General features: G+C 38.6%; 1 pseudogene; it reads right to left on the bottom strand.

The window, feature by feature from the left end:
* Window positions 1-10,039: 10,039 nt before the first annotated feature.
* Window positions 10,040-12,660, bottom strand: LOC140852644 (UNC93-like protein 1; annotated as a pseudogene).
* Window positions 12,661-18,855: the final 6,195 nt, after the last annotated feature.

Here is an 18,855-nt window from a genome sequence, read left to right as displayed (position 1 = left end):
CTGCCTTCCAGTGCATTAATTTGGGCTCCTCCATGAATCTGCTGACTAGGTCGACTGCATATAGAATATCCGGCCTAGTACATGTCATGTACCTCAGACATCCTACCAAGCTTCTAAAGAGAGTAGGGTCCACAATCTCTCCTTCATCTTCTTTTGACAGTTTTGCTCCACAATCAACGGGGGTGCTTATAGGGTTACAATCTTTCATCTTGAATTTCTTCAAGATTTCTTTGGCATAACCTTCTTGAGATAAGAAAATTCCTTTTTGATATTGTTTGACCTCCAAACCCAGAAAATATGTCATTAACCCCATGTCTGTCATCTCAAACTCCTTCATCATGGCATGCTTGAACTCCTCAAACATTTGTAGATTATTACCTGTAAAAATAAGATCATCCACATACAAACACACAAGTAGAATGTTAGAATTTTTTTCCTTTACATACACAGCATGCTCATAGGGACATTGCTTGAAGCCATTTGCTTTGAAGTAGCCATCAATTCTTGAGTTCCATGCTCTTGGAGCTTGTTTTAAACCATAAAGTGCCTTCCTTAGCTTTAAAACCTTCTCTTCATGTCCCTTCTTCACATACCCTTTGGGTTGTTCAACATATACTTCTTCTTCTAGAAAGCCATTTAGAAATGCCGACTTCACATCTAACTGGTAGATGTTCCAATTACTCTGTGCAGCCAAAGAAATCACCAGACGAATGATCTCCATGCGTGCTACGGGAGCAAATACCTCCTCGTAGTCAATTCCGGCTTGCTGCTTGTAGCCTTTAGCTACTAATCGAGCTTTATATTTCTCCACCTTTCCTTCTGCATTCTTCTTTACCTTATATACCCATTTCACTCCAATGGGTTCATGACCTTCTGGAAGAGTAATAAGTTTCCATGTGTTATTCTTCTGGATTGCCTTCATCTCTTCATTCATGGCCATCCTCCAGTTTTCATTCTTCACTGCTTCTTCAAAAGAGATTACATCCTCATTAGCATACAAACAAATAAGATTAAGGGGACTCGTCACCTCATAGAGATCTTGAATGCTTCTTGTCTTTCTGGATTCTTCATTTGAAGATGGAGATCTCGTGCTAGGTGATGAAGGTGATGTGGGATCTTCAACTTGAGCCTTCACTTGTTCTTCTTCTTCTTGCACCTCTATCATGTTGGTGCCCCAATTCCAGATTCCTTCTTCATTGAATTTCACATCACGGCTTATGAGGATCTTCTTCGCCTTTGGATCATAAAGTTTGTATGCCTTGGATCTCTGATCATATCCTATAAAGATGCAAGGATAACTCTTGTCATCAAGCTTGCTTCTCCTTTGATCTGGGATGTGTGCATAGGCAATGCAACCAAATACTCTCAGATGAGATACATCTGGCCTATATCCATTCCATGCTTCTTGAGGGGTCCTTCCTTCAAGATTCTTTGTTGGGCAGCGGTTGAGAATGTATACCGCACAATTCACAGCTTCCGCCCAAAACTCTTTTGGCATTTCTTTCGTCTTCAACATGCTTCTCACCATGTCAAGAATGGTCCGATTCTTCCTTTCTGCTATGCCGTTTTGCTGGGGTGAGTATGGTGCAGTCAAAGTCCTCCAAATACCTTGAGATTTGCAGAACTCCTCAAATGCCTTCGAGGTGAACTCTCCTCCTCGATCTGATCTCAAAGCTTTGATTTTGCACCCGGTTTGGTTCTCCACAAGAGCTTTGAACCTTTTGAATGTCTCCAGGGCCTCACGTTTCTCCTTCAAGAGATACACCCAAGTTTTTCTGCTAAAATCATCAATAAATGTTAGAAAATAATGACAACCTCCAAATGAGGCCGGTGTGATGGGACCACAAATATCCGTATGGATGAGTTGCAAAGGCCTTCGGGCTTGATGAAATGACTCTTTTGGAAAGCTAGCTCTTGAGTGTTTTCCAATAATACATCCTTCACATATTCCTTCAGGGGTATCCTCAATGAGAGGTAATCCCTTCACCATCGCCTTCGAAGATAAGAGTTTCAAGGAACCAAAGTTCACATGCCCGAACCTCAAGTGCCATAGCCATGTGTCATCCTTCATGCATGCACTCAAGCACTTTGTCATAACATACTTGATGTTCAATATAAACATTCGGTTCTTGGTCATAGGTACTTTTGCAATCAGCTGATCATGTTTTCTTAAGTAAAGATATCTACCTTCCATAACAACATCAAATTCTTTTTCTAATAATTGATCAAGACTTAAGATATTTATTTTCATATTAGGCACATAGTAAACATTAGAAATGAACTGTTGAGAACCATTCTTGAGTTGAATTAGGATTTTACCTATCCCCTTCACTTGAACTTTTGAGGTATCACCGAAAGAAACATTGCCTTCCACTGTCTCATCTAACTCTTTGAACATGTGTTTGTACCCGCACATATGATTGCTTGCACCGGTATCCAAGTACCAAATATTTTCATTGGAACCTTCTTCTCCCTTCTCTGCTAGTAGCAAGATACCATCTTCTCCTTCCTCCTTCTTTGCATAGTTGACCTTCTCATGCACTTGGTTATTCTCATTATGGTAACATTCTGAGGAGTAATGACCATATTTACCACAAGTATAACATTTAAGTTTACTTTTGTCATACCTTCGTCCTCCTCTTGAGAAACCTCGTTGCCTTCTTCCGCCAGAGGGACCTTGTGTGCTTTCTTCATTAGGTAAGACTCCTGTGCCTCCTCTTCCTCTGCCATGTCCAAAGGAACCTCGTCCTCATCCACGGCCTCGTCCATGACCGTATCCGTGGGTATAACTATGACCGCGATTTATTTGACTGCTTTCGCTAGTTGGGCCATCCTTCTTCTCATTGATGGTGAGCTTGCACTTCAAGGCTTGCTCCAAGGATTCTTCTTTCCGCATCAAGATCCTTTGCTCATGGACTTGTAGAGAACCCATGAGTTCATCAACTGTCATAGTGTCCACATCTTTGGACTCTTCAATTGCAGCTACAACATAGTCAAACTTCTGATCCAAGGATCTTAGGATCTTCTCCACCACACGCTTGTCCTCTACATTCTCACCATTTCTTTTCATTTGGTTTACATTAGAAAGAACCTTTGTGAAGTAATCCGAGATGGATTCTCCTTCCTTCATCTTCAAAGTCTCGAACTCGCCTCTCAACATTTGGAGGCGCACCTTCTTCACTTTCTCAACGCCCTTATGAGCGTTCTCAAGGATCTCCCAAGCTTGTTTTGAGTTGGTGGCACAAGCAACCTTCTCGAATCCGGCTTCATCTAGCCCTTGATAGATGAAATAAAGGGCCTTCTTGTCTTTTTTTCTTTGATCGACAAGCGCCGTTCTTTGTGCCGCCGTTTGTGCGCGGTCATCTTGGGGTTCTTCATATCCCTTTTCAACAACCTCCCAAATATCTTGAGAGCCTAGCAATGCCTTCATTTGGATGCTCCAATTCTCATAATTGGTGGTGGTGAGTCGTGGAATGGAGAATTGCATGCTGTTGGACATATTTCCAACCTCCGGGCTCTGATACCACTTTGATAGAATATGTAATGGTGGTGGAACATACAACAATAGTATGAGAAACTATATAAAACAATGGAGAATACAACTTTTTTCTCACAAACCCTCTCCTTTTTTTTCTATTCTGGATACCACTTCACCACCACGTCAATTCTACAACAACCACCTATTTATAGGTATAAGAAATGACCTTTTGACTCCCCTAATAAATTTATCATTTAGACTTCCCATGTGACTCTTGGATTTTCCATGTGACTCTTGGCTTTTCCATGTGACTTTTGGTTTTTCCATGTGACTCTTGGTTTTTCCCACTTCAATTAAGTTTACAAAATGACCTTTCGATTTCTTCAAATATATTTAATATTTGCTTTTTCCAACATGAATAACTGAAAGTATGTCTGAGGAGGAGACAATAGTAGTGCTAGAGTTAGCCCGACCGAGAGCATCCGGCCAAGGATGCACAGTTAAAAGAATTCTCTTGATAATTTGTATGATGTCATCATGAAAGCATAGAGCAAGGGCTCGATCATCCCAATGTTGATCAAGCGTTATAAAGTCAGAAACTTTGGCAGACGCCAAATTACTATCGACATTTATAAAGGTTGGCTGCCTGGATAATGAGATATTAGAGATCCATGGATCATGTAAGGCATTAATAGAGTTTCCTGAACCTATCATCCAAATCACATGATGCTGCAATTGAGTACCAGCAACACAAATTTTGCCCCATATAGAAGAACTTTTGCGAGGCCTAGAATATCCAAAACAAGTGCCATCAAATTTATATTTAGTCTGAACTAGCTGAGCCCAAAGAGATGTAGAGTGAACGATGAGATTGATAGCAATTTTGCCTGTACATGCCTGTTGTTTAAGCCTCAATGCATGCAACCCAAGTCCACCATACCTCGTTGGCTTACAAATCTTATTCCATGCAAGCATGTGGAGTCCCTTTCTATCAGAGGAGTGACCCCACAAAAAAGCACGGAATTCTTTCTCAAGATGATTGAGAACAGTAAAAGGCACATGAACTGAAGACATGGTATAAATAGGTATAGATGATCGAACCGAAGTAAGCAAGATAATCCTACCTGCAAAAGAAAGGTATCTCCATTTCCATCCAACAATTTTACTATCTACCTGATTTCTGAGATGATTAAAATCAGAAGAAGACATAGGAGTAGCAAATAGAGGAATGCCCAAGTACCTCCATACTCTGCCTGCCACAAAAATTTGCAGTAGGTGCAGAATTTGATCCTTTATAAATGATCGAATCTTGGGGCTAAAGATAATTTGCGACTTAAAATAATTGATAGCTTGACCTGTAAGAGCACACAATAAGCTTCTAAAATAGATTTTAAGATAATAACATTTCAGACAGTAGCTTGGGCTACTAATAAATAATCATCAGCAAAAAAAATATGTGATATGGCTGGATTATAAGGTCGAGGCTTATAGGCTTTAAGAAGATTGAACTATATGGCTCCATTCAAATAGATAGTTAGTAGCTCAAAGCCGAGAATAAACAAAGATGGGGATAATGGACACCCTTGCCAAAGGCCACATGAAATTGAAAACCAATCGGATGGTGAGCCATTAATAATTAGCTAGAGTGAACTGAGGATAAGTGACACAAGCCAATATCCAAGAGATGAATTTGCTATGAAAATTGAAAGCCATTAGAAGCTTACATAGATAAGGCCACTGAAATTTGTCAAAAGCTTTCTCCATATCAATTTTCATCAACATCAAACTATGAGTCGGAGGCACGATACGTAACGAGTGCATTAGTTTCTAGGTTAAAAGAATATTATCTATGATATTTCAACCAAGAACAAAAGCAGTTTGTGAGGGAGAAATGAGGAATGAAATAAACTTGGACATTCTCATAACCAAAATTTTTGCAACAATCTTGTAAATAGTATTTGCAAGGTTGATAGGCCGAAAGTGCCGAGCCAAAGAAGAATTAGAAATTTTAGGAGCGAGAACAACATAGGTTTGTTTCCAGGATACTGGCATATCAGAAGTTTGAAAGAAGTAATTTGTGGCAGCAACTACCATCGGTTTAATGAGATTCCAAAAGGCTTGAAAGAAAAAAGGTTGGAATCCATCTGGTCCCAGAGATTTATCCAAATGCAAAGAGAACACAGCCTCTTCTATTTCTTTTGATGTAATTTCAGAGATTAATTTTCTATTTTGTTCATCAGTAAGGCATTAGGCATTTGGGAAAGTTCAATATCAGACGATTGCCATTGTTCGCTTGTTTATTTGATCGACGGTGCCTGAAATAGATACAACTAGTAGCATCCATTACAGCAAGATCGTTAAGCACTGAGGTAACTTTGATGAAAAGCTCCATACTAATTGTTACTATGAATTTCTGACTTGGAGACCAACATGGTGGGAGTTGAATGATGATAGTAGGATCATGGTGGTCGGACTTACAGAAAAAATTTTGATCCAAGTTGACTCCAACAGAATCCTCCGATGATCAAGTCAAGAACTCAGAACAGATGAAAAGAAGTGGGCATGAGATAGAGAGATTGCAGATCTAGGGGTCTCTATTAGCCTCTATTTATAGATAGATGTGAGAGCCGTGAGAGGACAAAAGTATAGGAGGTTATCTTGATGATTTCGAGCGTATCATCCCTCGATATTTCTGGCCCGATCTTCCGAGATTTTGTAGTTGTCCATTGACCTATCTGCTTCAATGCCAACTATTCCTAGTGGTTGTAAGATATGAAAATCTATGTGGAAATCGAAGATCAAACCTTCCACTTATGTCGAATAAGGTCAGCCGAAATACAATAGCTCGGCCATGGCCAAACCCTACTAGAAATAAGGACTTCATTAATGATATTTTTTGACAGATGTGATCTATTAAAAATTTCTGATGGATCACTGACAGATTTTTATCACAAAAAGAGCAACAAATCATAATTAATGTCTCAAAATATCTGACAAATTTTTAATGAATTATTTATCAAAAACAAGTCCATCATAAAATCTATTAGAATTTTTTAAAAAAAGTTCAAAAAATATAAAAATTTTTGTGACCATTTTTCTGACAAATTATTTATCAGAAATATTTTTGACGAAAACGTTCATCAAAAGCATAATCAGCGAAAAATTGGTGTTACAAGTTTGCAAATAAAATTTGAGATATATTTTTTTATTTTTTATAAATTATATGTATAATAAGTGGATAAAAAGATTCAAACTCTAGATCCTTTAATAATCTATCAACTATATTAGCTACCAAGATCTAATTGGCACTTGTTTGTATAATGATTGATAAGCTACTTCTAGCATTTAAACATTTATATATAAACCTAACTCCAAACACTTAGGTGGCATTTGGTGCATCACATAGGTAATGTTGCTATGGTAATGTGATTGCAGAGGGAATGTGATTACCTGATAAAATTACAGAAAATCTTATATTACAGTGTTTGGTACGTCCAGTAATACTGTTGTAAAATTATAGAAAATTCTACATTGCAGTGTTTGATATACAGTTTAGATTACATGGAATATAAGCTAATTTTTTCAAAATATCTTCATCCTTACTTATTGATTATTGTCTCTTTTCTAGAGGGACAACTTAATTTTGAGCCAACCATTTTTTGTGACATCATCCATTACGTTTTCTTTTCTATTTTCACCAAATAGGACTACCCATAATTTATTTTGATTTATTTTAATGAAGATATTTTGATCCTGAAGTTATCTTGTTGTCAGATTGTAGAATTATCAGGTTACATATAATCACATAGCCACCTCTTACTAGACAATCAGATTATCTCTTTTTCAGATAATGCTCCATTATATGTAATGCAGTATTATCTGTGAAAGTAACGAAACAAACAGTATAATCGAATTATCTATTGTAAAATGAATGGCTGGACCATATTAGAATATATCGATAACTAGAACGATCAGTTTGACACTTTTTAAAGTATATAAGTATAAATAAAATTAAGGACAAATTATAGGAACGCTCCCTCCACTTTAGCTCAATTTCACTTATACCTTCTATATTTTAAAAATGTCAAACTGGTCATTCTAGTTATCGATATATTTTAATGTGATCCAATCATTTATTTTATCAATAGATGATATTAGATTTCTCTCTCAATAAACGAAAATGCCTTTTATTCTGGATGAACTTAGAGGAGAAAAAATATGAGAAAAAAAAGTAGATAAGGAGGAAGGAAAAGATGGGAGAATGGTCGCAGATAAGGAATGGGTTAGGGAGAAGGAGGATAAGAAGGAGAAGAGGGTGGGGAGGAAGAAGAGGAAAAAAAATGGGTTATCGGCAGAAAAGGGTGTAGGTGAAAGAGGCCTTCATGAAGGGGATGGCTTATGAGCGGTTTGGAGGAACAAGAGAATGAATAGGTGAAATAGATGAGGAAGAAAAAGAGATCGATGGAGCCATCGTAAAGAAAGAGAAATGAGTGAGGAAGGAGAGGAGAAAGATTTTTTTGTCGGTGAGAAGAGGCGGATTTAAAAAGGGCCATCTCAAGGAATAGAGCTCATGAGTTGGTTTGGAAGAGAAAGAGAATAAGAAGAAAGGGGAGGAGGGAAGAGAGGTCGCCGGCAAGGAATAGGGTGAAGGAGGAAAAAAGGGAAGAGAAGAGGATGGGGAGAAAGAAGATGAAAAAGATAAAAATGGACGAGATGGAGGAGGCCCCATAAAGAGGGATAGTTTGTGGGTGGCTTGGAGAAAAAGGATGAGGAGAAGAAGTGCATCGGAAGGAAGGAGAGGAGAAAAAGGAGGAGAATGGGTAGAAAAAGTGGAGAAGAAAGGGGAGGAAGAGAATGAGTGAAGAAAGGGGAGGAAAAGAAAGGAGGAGGGAGAAAGAGGAGGAAAGGGAGGAAGAAAAATAGGTAAGAAAGAAGAGGACGAGAAAGAAGAGAAGGAGGAAGAAAGAGGGAGAAAGAAGGATGTCGGTCATAGAGGAGAGGATCAATCGGAGAGGAGAAAGTAGGAAGGAGATAGATATTTTTATAATTTTAAAAAATTTTATTAATGGAGATGGATAGCTGGACCACATTTGAATATATCTATTATTTGAAGGGTCAGTTTGATACTTTTTAAAGTATATGGATGTAATTGAAATTGAGCTAAAATTGAAAGAGTGTTCCTATAATTTATTCTAAAATTAAACTAAAATTGAAGAATATATTTATAATTTTATTTTGATTTTTTTTTTAATATCTCTTTCTTCTCCTTTGCTTTCGTATTAGCTTTCAATTATGAGGAAATTTGTCATGGGCTTTCCCACCATAATGATAGCAAACAAAACACCTTCAACGTCAAAACATCAGAATGTTACCAATAAAATGGTGATCCAACTCAGACAAGAATTCAAATAATCTCGGACTCCGATTGCTGGAAATTCTTGCAATCATGCACATGGTTGAGTTTTATTAGCTCTCCAACTGTATGCTTCATCGAATTGACCTGGGTGGATTGGTTTTTAAATGGGAGAATCGAGGAGGAGAGAGGATTTGGGTTCAGAAATTCCGGGTTTCGGTTATTTTAGATCTGCTAACAATACAATTTCAGCCTGCTGGCCGACACATTTCTGTTCCCATAGAGAGTTGCCATATTCCAATTTATCACAACTACATATGCCACTGAGGTCCATCCTGAGGAGCAACAAGTTCCCATTACATTGTTGGTGATCGTTGAATGGAGTTCCAAATTCCATCCCAAATTTATTAGAAAGAGAGCAAACCAATAATTAACCAGCGCTAACTAAGAAGGATTATAGAAGGATGCTTAACAGAACAAAATCTAGTTCAATCCTTAGCAAGATATTTTTTCATCATTTCTTCTGTGAAATGATTGGGTGGCTTTAGGTTTGGATTTTACATACATAATTTGGACTCATAATTGGATATTACCAAGCTTGACTCAAGTCTGACCCATCGCTGCCATAGGCTTTTTTTTGGCAGTTCAAAACAGTCCATTAGCTTTAATGGTATAATTTACATGGTGAGGAACTAAGATCAAATTTCTAACAAAAACCCAGGATTAGATATTGCAATCTAATCACCACAAATCTGCAGGCATGACCAGGCCATCGCCTCAAAGATGATTAGGTTTTTAGATTTATATAAATTCAGATTTGCCTGTATGAAACTCAGAGTCAAGTATGGGTGGACCTACTCTTTTTGACTTCTGAGTAACAGACAATGGGAGAATTATCAATCATTTTCAGGGAAAAAAAAGGTGATGAGACAAAAGAATTACTCAGGACAAAATAATAGGAAAAATTCGTTCAAGCGTTTTAGAATCTGGGCCTTTTCCAACTAGTGGAAATAGGATCTAATAGGTCCGATCAAGATGAAAAGCCGTTTGAATCAAATAAGGGTTTGCTAAAACTTCATAGTTCTTACCCCCCACCACCAACCAACAAAAAAAAAAAAGAAAAAAAAGATCATAGTTCAGAGCTATACATGGGTCGCAAAATATTTCAATCAAAGGTTTGAGATCCGTACAAATTAAAACTTGGAAAGTAGAAACAGTTTACGAGAGATTGTATTATGTTAAAATTGAAGCTAAAAGTTGACTGTTTCTCAAAAAAAAAAAAAAAAAAAAAAGCTAAAAGTTGACTGATATCCATAAGCCAACAGGTACAGATTTGCCACGATTTCTTTTACCTGTGAAACATTTACCACAATTTTCGACAGCCGAAAGATTGCAGGTCCTCTGTACCTGTCAGACGAGCGTTACCATTGTGATGGATAGAAGAGCAGAAGCAAAGAAACAGCTCTCATCCAGTCTTTCCTGATTGCTCCCCTTGTTCATAACTTCGGCATCTTGTTCTCTCCATCCTCGGCGGTGGTGTCCTCGTCCTTCACTGCCATCAACACCAACACCACCAGCAAGGGATAGCTGACGGTAGTGAGGGACCAGTTTACGATCAACTGCGACAGCAGAGGCGTTTTCCTGTTATCAATTTGCCAAGCAACAGCGGCGCCGGCACTCTGCACTCCCTTGTAGAATCCACTATATCTGTCACAATTTAACACCCGTAGATGATCAGAAAGCGCATGGAGCGATAGAAATTACCGAAATCTCATACTTTTTTTTTTTTTTTTTTGGCTCTGTTCCATGAGATTAATTAACCCCGATCTTCTGGCCAAGTCCATAGCATGATCCCGTTTACTTTATGCATGATTCATCAAATGATCCTATGATTCTACTCTTGATAATTAGACCATTCAATCTTAGTAGACAGAGAAGATATCATTGGATTTTCTCCTTATATAAAATGATCACTTTAACACAATAGATAGAAGAAAGTCTAGAAAGACAAAGAAAGAAAAATTATATGATAAATAGCAGGTTCAATTCAAAGGAAAATATAAACATGAAGCTAGCAAGTGCGGATGTAGAGTTAGGAGCAGCATGGAAAGATCTACATTATGCTATATATACATTACGAGCTTCATAGATTTATTTGTAGGCCGATTCTATGACCATTATCAGCTGGCTTTCCGATTTATGAACAAACAAATAGGATAGGTTTCGTCCTTTTTGTATAGGATTGCTGAAGACTATTACGATCGCTATCATCATTTGGGGTTTCGTATATTTATAGAGAAGCAAATGCTGCCGATGGGATAGCATCATGTATACTCTTTAGACGGCCTTGGCTGATATTTCTATCCAGTTTTTTAATATTTTATTTTCTAATTCCATATATCCTTTCTCGATTAATTTAAATCATCTGATTTAGTGCAAAGAATGAAAAAGATACCTGCTAAGTGTCTCGGAATCATCAGCCAGCGCTCCAATGACCCAATAGCACAAGCTCTGGAACATGGCATCCAGCAGCCCATAACTGAAGTAGAGAACGAACGGCCCGGCGAACCTTCCCCCGGAGTCCTTAAAATCCAAGGGATCCTCCCACTTCCCATTAGTATACCTCAGCTGGTTCGCCAGCCCGCCGGCCCAAATCGCCGTCCCGAGCACCGCGACGGCCCCGATCCCCATCAGCCCCTCGTCCTCCTGCTCTTGAAGCTGAAGTCCAGGAAGTATCCGATCCCGAAGGACCCGAGCATCTGCGCGCCCCAATAGAACACATTGTTCAGCCCTTTGGTCCTCAGAGTGAAGATGACTCCATTGACGTTGTTGAATTGGTACGTGTAGAAGAAGTTGCTGGCCCAGGCGGCGGGGACGATGAGGAGCATCTTCCAGTTGGCGAAGAGCTTGAGGATTTCCACCGCCTCGGTGCGGACGTCGGAGTAGGGCATGGCGGTGGCCCGGGTGCCGTCGTCGCGGACGACCTGCGCCGGGGGGAGGATGGCGAGGGAGATGGCGGCGCCGGCGGCCATGAAGCACATGAAGGCGATGTAGGTGCCGTCGTTGACGGAGGCGGCCTCCTTGCGGTGGTAATTGAGGATGAAGGGGATGAGGCCGCCGATGACGCCGCCGAGGTTGAAGATGGACCAGAAGAGGGAGATGTAGGAGCCCTTGCGGCGGGGAGGAGGGTAGGAGGTCATGATGGCGCCCTGGCCGGCCCATAGGAGGCCGGCGCCGACGCCGAGGAGGGCGCCGGCGAAGACGACGAAGGGCTGGCGGTGGGAGTGGTTGTAGGAGAGGAAGGAGCCGGCGTAGAGGACGTAGGTGGAGCAGCCGGCGAGGAGGGTGAGGCGGGGTCCGAGGAGGTTGTAGATGCCGCCGCCGAGGACGCCGAAGACGGAGAATGTGGTGTAGAGGGCGGTGTTGGCGTTGTCGGCGGCCTCGTGGTCGATCTGGCCGCCGCCACCCATGCCGGAGAGGGCATTGAACATGCCCGGGCAGCAGAAGCACACCAGTCCGATCAGGCAAACCTGGACGAAAGGGGAGTTGTATCGATAAGGGGATAGAGGATGAGACGATCCTCCATCCTTCTTTTGCTGTTCTTGCAATTTTCCGTCTGATTCCAATGCCATGTCTATTTTTTTTTTTTTTTTTTTGGGGGGGGTGGGGATCTGAGTTGGTTTTATGGGAGGATAGGGAATTAGGGATTGAGAATTCGAGAGGGATTCCTCATTCCTCCGGAGAAGCGATGGGATTTTAAGATTTAAAACGCCTTCCGTAAGTAGTAGGACTGACCACACAGATAGGGGGTCGTCTGGGCTCAAGACAGCAACACGTCCCCCAGCCAAAATAGAAAGTGACAGCTGCACGCCTTCCGCTCGCATTGAAGGATAGGAGAGAGGACTTTCCTTTCCAAAAATCTGCCAAACTTATAAAATAAAATATATTATTCTCTTAAAAAAAACCATCTCTCGTTCTCTCTTTCACTCCTTTCCTGTATCTTGTGATTCTTGGCCAATGGCGAAGTAATGCGTGAAGGTTGGAATCCCCGGCAAGTTCGATTCGGAAAGGACTGGTCACTGATCTCTTGCACAAGACATCAGAACCAGACGAATGGTCCTTTGGGCACGGGTACAAAAGCGGATCCACGGTGCTTTTCCCATGGTTCTCATACTGTTTAATTTGTAGATATTAGATAATGAATTGATGGCCTTGGTGTTGGGTGGCGTAATGGCTCCAGCTGATCCAGTAGGCCCACAGATGATAGGGAGAGTTGGAACTTTCTGAAAAGACCCGGCAGATTTTTGACTTCGGCGTTCTCTGCTCCGACTTCCAAGCGCCAACTGCCAAGTGGATCTTTTTGTTTCTTTGTGCGATTGCTTGTTGGTTTGTTTGTTTAATTGGCTGTTACAACCAGCGGCATCCATTCCTCCTCGGGCCGTCAAAAATCCAAGAGGAGATGAACATTCTGCTGCTCCAACCCACAAAAGATCTGTGATAATATGATATCACCGTCTTGAAATGCCCAATGAAACCATTATGGCAATTTTGTTCTTCTATATAGGATTGACGATTTTTTTTTTTTTTTGGCAATCATGCAAGCTGCCTTGCACCCAAAAAAAACGAATCTAGGACCACAAACTTGCTATATTAGCAGGCTCGATAGAGAAAGCCTGCGAGTCTTTTTCTTAAGTAATATAAAAAAAAAATTATTTATTTAAATAATTTTATTTTTAATTTATTTATGAATCTAATGCAAAAATGATAAAAAGTCATTTTGAATTACATTTTATCGATGCCATGTCACCCACAATTTTCACGTAGACGTCATCCAAAAAAAAATAAAAGATAAAAAATATTATTTTTAATAGCGTTTTTAAAAACGCCATTCAAAATAGTATTTTCTAATTTTTTTTTCCAAAAAAAAAGAAAAAAATGAAAAAGAATGGAAAAAAAATTTTATAATTTTAAATTTATAAATAAACAAAAATTTTAATTTTGAATGAAATTTAAAATATAAAATTTTTAATTTTTAATTCAAATAAAAAAGATAATTTTAAATTATTTTTTTCTTTTCAAATTAATTTTTTTTTTAAAATATCTAAACAAAAATCTTGAAAATTTAAAAAATTAAAAATATCATAGAAAAAGAAAAAATGTGAAAGAAATGTGAAAAAAATAAAAATTATAATTTTAAATTTAAAAAAATAAAAATTTTAAATTTAATTCAAAAACATCATTTCAAATTTTTTCCCCATTTCAAATTAATTTTTAAAAAAAATGTTCAAAAAAATAAAAAAATTAAAAAAATAAAAAGTGAGATTAAAAAGTCAAAAATTTAAAAAAATTGAAAAAAAATAAGAATTATAATTTAAAATTTAAAAAAAATAAAATTTTTAAAATTAATTAAAATAAAAAATATCATTTAAAATTACTTTCCACATTTCAAATTAATTTATTTAAAAAATATTCCAAACAAATTAAAAAAATAGCATAAAAAATTTTCATAAAAATAGAAAGAAATGAAAAAAAATAAAAAAATTATATAATTATAATTTTAAATTAAAAAAATAAATTTTTAATTTGAATTAAATTTTGATAAAAGAAAAATAAATGCCATAAAAAAGTGAGAAAAAGAGAAAAAAATATGAAAAAAAGAAATTTATAAATTAAAATTAAAAAAATAAGAATTTTAACTTTAATTCAAATAAAAAATATGATTTCAAATTACTTTTTTCATTTCAAATTATTTTTTAAAAAAAATATCTGAAGAAAAAAATATTGTAAAAAAATAAAAAATACCATAAAAAAAAAAAAGAAAAAAAGGAAAAGAATATAATTGAAAAAAATAGGAATTGTAATTCTAATTCAAAAATAAAATTTTAAATTTTAAGAAATAAAAATTCTAATTATAATTAAAATAAAAAATATCATTTTAAATAACTAAATTAATTTAAATTTAATTATTTAAAAAATAATCTAAATAAAGGAAAAAATATCTAATAAAATGTCAAAAAGATAAAAATGGAAGAAAATTAAAATTATAATTTGAAGTTATAAAAATTTTAAATTGAATTCCAAAAAAAATGCCATAAAAGAAGTGAATAAAAGAGGAAAAAATAATAAAAAAATAAAAATTATAATTATAAATTAAAAAAATTAACTTTAATTCAAATAAAAAATTATCATTCAAATTACTATCTCCATTTTTAATTAATTTTATTTATTAAAAAATTACATAAAAATAATTAAAGAAATAAAAAAAATTTAAAAAAACCAAAAAAAAGAAAAAGAGAAAAAAAAGGAGAAAACGCCAAAGGGAATGGTGTTTTCTCCCCTTCTCTCCCTTCTTCTCTCCCTTCCCCCTTCTCCCTCTTCTCCCTCTTCTCCGGCAATCTCCGGCGTCTCTCCGGCGGCACGGCGGCACGGCAGCGAGCTTCCGACGACGGTGAGCTACCTCCTCTCTCTCCCTCTTCCTCTCTCTCTCTCCCTCTTTTTCGTTGGCCGCCGGCGTCAGAGGGCCGGCGGCGAGCTCCGGCCCTCCCCTTTCCTTGGCCGGCCCCCTCCTCTCCCTCTTCCTCTCTCTCTCTTCCTCTCTCTCTCCCTCTTTTTCCTTGGTCGCTGGCGACAGAGGGCCGGCGGCGGGCCACGCGCCCCGACGGCAGGCCACGCGCCTCAACGGCAGGCCCCGGCCCTCCCCTTCCCTTGGCCGGCCCCCTCCTCTTCCTCTTCCTCTCTCTCTCTTCCTCTCTCTCCCTTTTCCTTGGCCGCCGATGACTGACGGCCGGTGGCGGCCCCGATGGTCCCTGCGGTCGGTAGCAGCCCGACGACGGCCCCGCGCGGCGAGCCCCTTTCCTTGGCTGGCCCCTCCTCTCCCTCTTCCTCTCTCTCTCTCCCTCTTTTTCCTTGGCCGCCGGCGATAGACGGCCGACGGCGGCCCAGCGGCGGCCCCCCGCGGCGGGCCCCGACGGTCCCCTTCCCTTGGCTGGCCCCTCCTCTCCCTCTTCCTCCTCTCTCTTCCTCTCTCTGCCCCTCTTTTTCCTTGGCCGCCGGCGACAGACGGCCGGCGGCGGCCCATGCGCCCCGACGGTGGGCCCCGACGGCTGGCCCCGATGATGGGCCGCGGGCGGGCCCCGCGGGGGTCGGGACGGCGGGCCCCATCGGGGGGCTGGGCGGCGGGTCCCGGGGCGCGGCGACGGCCCCCTGTGGCAGGCCCTGACCCTCCCCTTCCCCGGCGGCGGGACCGATGGTGGGATACGGCAAGTCCCAGGCGATGGGCCGCGATGGCGGCGAGCCCCATTGGGCCCCGGTGGCCGCTTCACGACGGCCCCCGACGGCAGCCCCGCGATGGCCCCCCGCGGCGGGCCGTCTATTTCAATCTTTTTATTTTTTATTTTTATCTCATTATTTTTTATTTTTATCTCATTAGATTCATATGTATTTTAAAATTCGATTCGATCATAATTTAAAAATTTTAAAATATATTGCATTTCATAAAAACTTAGACCCGTCAATTGACCAATGTAGAATATTCTACGATATCCGTATAAAATATATATTTGAATATATTTTTTTTGTACGGATACCGTAAAATATATACATTGATCAATTGATTGTCCAGTTTAGATAGTTTGAGAATTGCATTTAATTCTATAGATAATTACATTATTCGAATGATATGCGGAGGGTTCGAGAGAAATTTCGGACAGTATTTTTCGTTAGTTCTCCTCACACATTTTGAGTCGTGTGGGGAGAACTAAGGAAAAATACTACCGAAATTTTTTTCAATCTTTTTTGTATATCGTTTGATTAATATAATTAATCTATAGAATTAATGCAATTTTCGAATGAGATAGGATCTATCTGTACCTATTTGTTGATGATATGATGCATGTATCATATAAATCTTTTGAAACGATAAAATAATTAGTAATACTAAATATTTTGATTTTGATTTTATCGTAGGTTTCTTTGAGAAAATGGCCAGTACTCGAGTTCGTGTACTATTGTATTATGATGGCATGATACAGAATAATGAAACTGGTGTGCAGTATAGTCACCCTGCAAATCGGATGATTAGAGTATCTTCATCATTATCACGTCAAGAATTATTGGATCATTTATACAGCAGTATTCCTGTAGACAAAGAAAAATATAAAATAAAATAGAAATAAAAATCTCCTAATCTGTCGGGATAGTTAATACAGAGCAAATATATCTTAGTTTCAATTGATGACAATGAAGATGTCGAAGAAATGCTGACCTTTCCTTTGAAATATTCAGAATATCGATTTTTAGAATTATATATTGAAAAAGAAGATGTACCAAGCTTTGGATACCATAGTCGGCTTTTAACTCAAGTGGACAATGTTGGGCCTTCCTCACCTTTCGTAACTCCTATGGTGCAAACCGATAGTGTTGAGGCCGTTTTTGCATAACAATATTTCACTACTGCCGATCCTAGTTGTCCAATTATTCAAAGTCCTATAGTGACTTATCCTGTGTCTTCTACTATGGTGACTTCTCCTTTGCTAGAAGTAGTGGTAAGTGCGCGAGATGACACTCATATAGGGAATGATGACTGGGTAGTCGGTAGAATAAATTCTGATAGTCTAAGCTTTGAGTCAGATGAAAGTGAAGATGAAGACTGTTGGATGGATGAGGACAGTAGCAGTAATGATGATGATGGTGAAGATGAGAATGATGATGAAGATGTTCAGGCTAATATTAATATGGAAGAACCTCAACCTCATTTGCATGAACCTCCATAATATTTTAATGATATAAATTTAGATGATGGTGGTTGTGTTAGTGCTGGTCGAAGATTGAACTCTGACAATCAATTTTGAGACTCCTCGATGACTGAATTTTTTAAAGGTCTAATGTTTGAGAGTAAAGATTATGTAAGGAGAGCTGTTGATCTTTATCATATTATGAAGCATCGGACATACAATGTAGTTCAGTCGCATTCGAAATTATGGTCCGTACGATGCGCATCATTAGATAATGTTCAAAATTGTAAATGGAGGCTTCATGCTGTATTGTTGAAAAAATATGGATATTTTCAAATCATACAATATGAGGGTCCTCACACTTGTTTGTTTACGGGATTGAGTCGAGACCACAAACATGTCAGTGGAAAGATGATTTGCACACTAGTCTGACATATTGTTGAGAAAGATTCTGATGTTAAAGTTGAAGCTATTGTGGCAACTGTTAATGATCAATTTCAATATACAATGTCATACAGGAAAGCATGGTGTGGAAAGAAGAAGGCATTGGTTGATATTTATGGAGAATGGGAGCCGTCTTATGCTAAATTACCCTATTATATGGCTGTATTTCAACATGCAAATCTCGATACAGTTGTTTCATAGAATTTTTTTCAAACTGTGAATTCCAATGTTCGAGTTTTAAATTATATTTTTTGAGCTTTCAAACCATCTATCTAGGATTTTACGCACTGTCGTCCTGTAATCAGTATTGATGGTACGTACTTGTATGGAAAGTTTAAAGATAAGATGTTAATTGCAACAGAAATTGATGCAGAGAATGAGATATTTTCATTAGCATATGCAATTGTGGATGAGAAGACGACTGCAAGTTGGAGTTGGTTTCTTTTCTAGCTTAGAATACATATCGTTAAAGATAAAAATGGAATATGCTTAATTTCTGACAGGCATCCAGGTATATTAAATGCCATCGTAGATGAGTCTATTGGATGGAGTCCACCATGTGCCTATCACCGATACTGTTTAAAACATATCTGCAGTAATTTCAACACTTATTTTAAAAATGTGCAGCTGAAAAGAGCAGTATGGCAAGCAGGAAGCGCTCATCAAGTTCGCAAGTTCAACTTTATCATGAGTAGGATCAGAACAGTGAATGAAGAGGCTTGGAGTTGGTTGTTCGAGATAGAAAAGGAGAAGTGAACGTTGGCACATGATGATGGCCTGTGCTATGGTGTCTTAACTACAAATTTGTCGGAGGTTTTAACAGTGTTTTACGAGGAGCTAGAAATGTG

Source organism: Elaeis guineensis, chromosome 11, assembly GCF_000442705.2.
Source record: "Elaeis guineensis isolate ETL-2024a chromosome 11, EG11, whole genome shotgun sequence".
In the NCBI taxonomy this organism is placed as follows: domain Eukaryota; kingdom Viridiplantae; phylum Streptophyta; class Magnoliopsida; order Arecales; family Arecaceae; genus Elaeis; species Elaeis guineensis.
This window is presented reverse-complemented; position numbering and strand designations above follow the sequence as displayed.